This window comes from Mirounga leonina, unplaced genomic scaffold (assembly GCF_011800145.1).
Source record: "Mirounga leonina isolate KUSES-001 unplaced genomic scaffold, KU_Mleo_1.0 Mir_195, whole genome shotgun sequence".
NCBI classification, from domain to species: domain Eukaryota; kingdom Metazoa; phylum Chordata; class Mammalia; order Carnivora; family Phocidae; genus Mirounga; species Mirounga leonina.
The window spans coordinates 1663235-1669318 of record NW_023270490.1 but is presented as its reverse complement, the minus strand read 5'-3'; positions in this window follow the sequence as shown (position 1 = coordinate 1669318).

The window sequence follows — 6084 nt, the reverse complement described above, 5'->3', positions numbered from 1 at the left end:
CTCTCCTGGCTCAATCTCAGACTAGCTGTGTGGCCTTGGGCTGGTCACCTACCCCGAGGGACCGCTGTGTCCTTATCTGCCAAGAACTCGTAGAGTTGTTTGTTCGGTCATTCAGCAAATGTTTGTTGAGCACGGATTACATTCTGGGCACCGTGCTGGGCGCTGGAGCTACAACAGAGAACAAAGGAGACGAAACTCGTTTTTTTTTTTACTTTTAAGATTTATTTATTTATTTGAGAGAGAAAGAGAGAGAGGCGCAAGCGGGGGGAGGGGCAGAGGGAGAGAGCGAATCTCCAGCGGACTCCCTGCTGAGCCCGGTGCCTGACCAGGGCTCGATCTCAACGACCACAAGATCATGACCTGAGCCGAAATCAAGAGTCGGACGCTTCACCATCTGAGCCACCCGGGCGCCCCAAAGCAGACAAAAATCTCATGTCCTTGTGGATCAGTAAAATCCGCAGTTGTCAGATGGTGATGAGCATCCCAGGGGAACATAAAGCAGAAAAGGGGGGGTGCAATACTGGGTGGGGGATAGAAGTGGGGGGTCAGAGGAGGCTCCATATGAAGATGACACTTGAGCAGAAACCTGAAGAAAGGGACAGAGGGGGCCCTGTGGACACTTGGGTGAAGAGTGCTCCAGACAGAGGGAACAACCCATGCAAAGGCCATGAGGCAGCATGAGCTTGGACTGTTTCAGAGACCCCGAGGAAGTCAGTATAGCTGGAAGGGTGAGTGAGGAGGAGGAGGAAGAGGAGGTCAGATGATGGGGGAAGAACCTGAAGCACTCGGGGTACAATTCAGCAGGAGAATAACACGGCTGAGCCACAGTTTTAAAGGACCCCTCTGGCTGAATGTGAGGAGGGAATTTCTGGCGGGGGGGCCTCGATGGAAGCTTCTGTGCCACGGTGGACAGGAGGCAATGGTGGCAGTGGATGCAGACGGAAAGACTTGGAGGCCGCTGTGGGCCTCAGGAGGCCCAGCAGGAAGTTGGTGGTCACGCAGCCCAGCCCAGGAGGCTGACTGGTTTGTCCAGCCTGAAGCCTACGACCCCCCACCCCCACCCTGTATGGGCCTGTGGCAGCCCCAGGGCTGGGAAACGTGCCTGGAATGTCAGCCATGAGGCCCAGGGGTCGGACAGTGCCCGTGGGACCCGCCAGTGGCCGGGCGAGCACCCGGCCACAGCCCTGCCCACACATGGAATCTCTTGGGCCCACTGACCAGGGTAAGTGGTAATTACAGGCCCTGGAGCAGAGGGGGAGGGGACCCCAAGCCAGAGCCTCCCCCACAGCCACTCCCATTTACTGAGCACCTATTTCATGCTGAGCCCTCACCACACACCATCCCATCCCCTTGGCAGCCCAAACCTGTGCTGCTGGGATGTCCACGTGACCCACCCTGCAGATGAGGAAGCAGACCTGCTGACAGCCCCACAGCAGAAGCCAAGGCATGCAGGCGTCGAGATTAGTACCCAGGACCCCAAACCGGGCTGCCAACGAACTGCTCCAGAGACCGGGGAGAGTCAGGAGAAAGTTCTAGAACGTGAGTGCCCTGGGGCTTTCTCTGGGTCTCAGCTCCCTCATCTGTCCTTCATTCATTCATTCCCAAGTGTTTACTGGGACCTGCTCTGTACAGACACCGCGCTGGGAGCGGGATGTAGAGCAATGAACAGCACAGACAAAACTCCCCACCCGAGCGATGGTGACATTCCAGTGGAAGAAACCAGTCAAGAAGTCAGATAAATAAGCAGAGCAATTTTTAGAGTAGGCTGTAAGTCCTAGGAAGAAGATGAAACAGCATGAGCCGATGGAAGGGAGGGCTAGCCAGGGAGGGCCTCTCTGAGGGGTGACTTTGGAACCAAGGCCCGACTCACTTCATGGGGAGAGCTGAGGGGAGAGTGTTCTCCAGTCCAGAGGGGACAGCAAGTGCAAAGGCCCTGAGGCAGCAGCATACAGTTATGTTCAGCCATAGGCCGGGGGCCAGTGAGGCTGCAGCTGAGCAGAAAAGGGGAGAGAATGGGTGGACTGTGGTAGGAGGAGGGAGTGAAGTTAGAAAGGGCTTCAGGACAGGGGAGGTGATCCCCCAGAGCTTTGTGGGCTGCTGTGAGGACTCTGGCTTCCACTCTTGAGTGCACTGGGAACCATGAAGGTTCTGAGCAGGGGAGGGACAGGATCTGTCTTGGGTTCTAAGGGAATCCCTCTGGTTTAGAAGGGCAAGAGCGGAGGCAGGGAGATGAAGAGAAGACTGCAAAGGTCCCAGTGGGAGAAGGCAGTGCTGGCCCAGGGTGGGACAGTGGAGGTGGACCCTTGGACACTTGGATGAGCTTGCTGATGGCCCGGCCATGGGGCAGCAGAGGGATACCCAGGTCTGGAGCCTGGGCAGCCAAGTGGCTGCCATCACCATAGTGGGGAAGATCCCAGGTTTGTGGTGGGGGCAGGGGGCTCTTCTGGGCATGAGGTCCCACTTGGGGTAAAAGAGGGGCACCTAGTCCCCCGCACCCCTGCCTCAAGCACAGTATCAGTGAAGGGGGTCCCATGGTCAGATGGCCCCAGAATCTAGGACCCCAGAAATGAGGTGCTGTCGACCTGTGAGAGCCCTGCGGACAGAGCTCCCATGACCAGCCCAACCTCAGCCCAGAGTGAGCAAACTCATTGTTCTTTGCTCTGCTCTGAGCATCCGCCAGACTCCCTAGAATCCTAGAGGGTAGGAGGTTGGGACCGGAACAAGGTTGTATGTGCCTCCCCTGCCAGCCAAACAGGGCTGAGGAGGACTCATGGCCAGCTCTTCCCTCCACATCTGCGTCCAGCCTGTTCCCTTTTGCCCTCTTCCCCTGCCTACCCTACCACTGGACTCCGGCTGCTCGCCCCCCGCCTGCCCCCGAAGCCTTCAGAGATGGCACCCAGCATCCCTCACGGGACTCACAGCTGGGAACTCGGCTCCAGCCCCCGTGACGCCAAACTCCCCGTCCATCTCATCATCACTTGGTTCTCCGATTCTAAGTTCCTGTTTCACAGAGGGAGGAACTGAGGTTCTAAGAGAGGGGGCAGGTTCCCAAGGTCACAGCCAAGGCAGTGGCAGGATTTAAACTCAGGTCTGTCTAATTCCAAAGCTCTTAACCCCCACGCGGTACAGATGCTGGCTTAGGTGGGCAAAGACAAGGCTTGGGGCACGAGCGTTCTATTTGGGAGGTGATCCCAGAAACACCAGTGGGGAATGAGGAAGTGAGACAGGAAGGGAGGTGAATAGGTCGCCTCTGTGGGCTCGGCATCCTGGAACCTCTGGGAGAAGGAGTAGAACATGCGTCTGCATTGTCCCAGCGCATCTACGCGCCCGTTCCCACCTCCCCTGGCTAGTGTCTCTCACGTCCGCCCCACACTCTGCAGCCTGAGTGACTCAGGACCGCAGCCCCAAGTGTGCCCTCCCAGGTGGACGCGGAGAGGACCCGGTACTGTGACCATCCCAGAGGCATCTTCCGTCCCTCTCTCTTCCCACGCTGCTTCTGACCCAAAAACAGAAGCCTGAGAAACCAGAGCTGGTACAGATGGGAAAACTGAGGACCAGAGGGTCCACCCCATGCCACGGGCTGCGCGGTGGGAGAGTGGCTGAATGGATCTCCCTTCTGGGCCGCCTGACTTCTGGAACAGTACTGGCCCTGGGTCACAGACGATGACCCGCAGGACGCGGCTGAGCTGCGTGACTATGGGCCGGCCCCTCCGCCTCTCAGAGCCTCAGTGTCCTCCGCTGAAGAAAGGGATCATTAAAACAATACAACAACAAAAAACTACCTCCCAAGATTTTTGTGGGGATTTGCTGGGACACTAGATCTAAAGGGCTTAGAACAGCACAGGGCAACTAGCAGGTGCTTACATAAATGTCGGTGTTTAGAGGAGGTCATGCCTGGCGCCCAGAAGGCGTGCGGTAAATGGGAGCCTTGTCATTAGAGTTGTGATCGTTGCTTAGGGCCCGAGCCCAGGCCGTCCCCCAACAGGGACACGATGCTGGCTGAGTGACCTCCCCAATTTCCTGGGTCCCCCAGCCTCTTGCTTAAGGCTGCTGAACTTGGGAGAAACAGAGGAGGAGGAGGAAGGGGCCGGGGCCTGGGCCAGGCCTGCTAGCGGTAACTGCGGGCAGTGACCCTGCCTGAGAGGCCCCTATCCACCCGTCCACCCATCCGCCGGAGCCGCCTGCCCATTCCACGCAGGGGACGCCTAGTCTTGCACAAGACAGGAAGAGGGAGGCCCGGGGTGGTGGCGGGTGACGCCAGGACCCCATGTCCACCCGCTGCAGACAGGATGGGCAAGGGAGGCCCCAGCCAGGCTTCCTGTGTGCTGAGTGCACTGGGTAGAAAGGAGAAGTGGTGTCCGGGGTCACAGGGAGATCCGGGCAGTGCCTTCCGCTCCCTGGCCCAACTGTTCCACCCGCTGTCCCTGATGCAGGGGCCCAGAGTTCAAATCCCACCTCTGCCATCTCCCAGCTGCGTGACTGTGGACAACGCAGCTCAGGGCCTCTGAGTCCAGGCCCTGCTGGAGAACAGGGAAGCCGTTCCTCCAAGCCTCCCAGCCCCTTGGGGGTATGTCATCACCATGCCCATTTGACTGATGAAGAACCCAAAGCCATAGGCTGTTTTCAAGCAGCATCTATTATACTTGAAGATTTAGGGGCACGATGGGGGAGGACAGCTCTGAGGACCCAGTGCATGCTGGAGACACAACAATGAAGCCAATGTGATCTCCTATCCACAGTCCTGGGCCCACAGCAGGCATTACTAATCAATTATGATTCTCCCTCCAAGGAGTCCAGAACCCTGCTCAAGATAGCTCTCCAGCCACTGTCCAATCAAGCACCTGCGACCCGAGTAAGGAAGGAGAGTATGTCTGCCTGCTCCAGCCCAGCACCAGGCTGGATCAGAGAAACACTCCCAAGAAAGAGGCTGCCTTCTGGCAAGCTACCTTCAGATAGGTCTCTAGAATCAGGAAACAAATCTACTCCTGCCCGCCCAGACTCTCAAGGCCCCTGCCTTGGGGACAAACCTGATCTGAAGAAGGCATCTCCCCAGCAGGGTTGCCAAGTGGTATATGAACAGCCCATAAGGCAGAAGCAGCATACTGGGGGGACCACAGTGGCAGAGTAACTAAGTAACTGAGAAGAGGCTGGGTCCAGGCTGGGGCGGGGAGGGAGCCAGGAGGGGGACAGGCCAGGTTCCCGGCACGCTGGGAGCTCCACCAGCAGCTCCAGGGAAAATCCAGTGACACAGAGCCCCACGGGGGTGGGGGGGGATCGGGTGAAAGGAAAAATGAAACCGAATGCAGAGGGCTGGACCTCCCGCCAGCCCCTGACCATCCAGCTCTGCTTCACTGCCCCCATCCTGGTCCAAGACACCATCGCCGCTCACCTGGAAACCCGCAGTTGTTTCCAAGCCGCTCTCCCTGCTTCACCCTTGTCCCCACCACAACCTCCCCATGTGGCAGCCGGAGGGATCAAAAGTGTAACCCTGACCAAGTCACTCCCCTGATTCAACCCCCCCGGTGACCTCCCATCACATTTAGGATAAAATCCACATGACCGTGCCTGGCCCAGCCCTGGACATCTGGCTCCTGCCCCCGCCAACACCACCTCCTTCTTTTCCCATCACTCACCTCCCCAGAAATATAAACATCTTCCTGTTCCTAAAATGAGTCCACCCGGATTCCCACCTCTGGACCTTTGCTTGCTGTTCCCTCCACCTGTAAAGCTCCCCCCTCTTTTCCCTTGGTGGCCGCGTCTCAATTAGTCAGGTCTCCATAAATGCCACCTCCTCTCAGACCACCCCCCAGCCCCTGCCAGGGGGGTTCCCCTGTTACTCACCCCCCACTGGACCCCTCTGCTTATGTCTCTATAACATGTATCTGTGTCCGGAAGGACCTCCTTACTTGTACGTTTGTCTCTCTCTCTCTCTCACCGGAATGCCAGCCCCACAAGGGCAAGCATCATGTCCACCCTGGTCACCGCTATGTCCCTAGCACCTGGCACACAGTAGGTGCTCAATAGATGTTTGTTGAAAGAGACTGAGAGGAAACGGCTTCAGTCATGTAGGGGGTTCTCACTGGA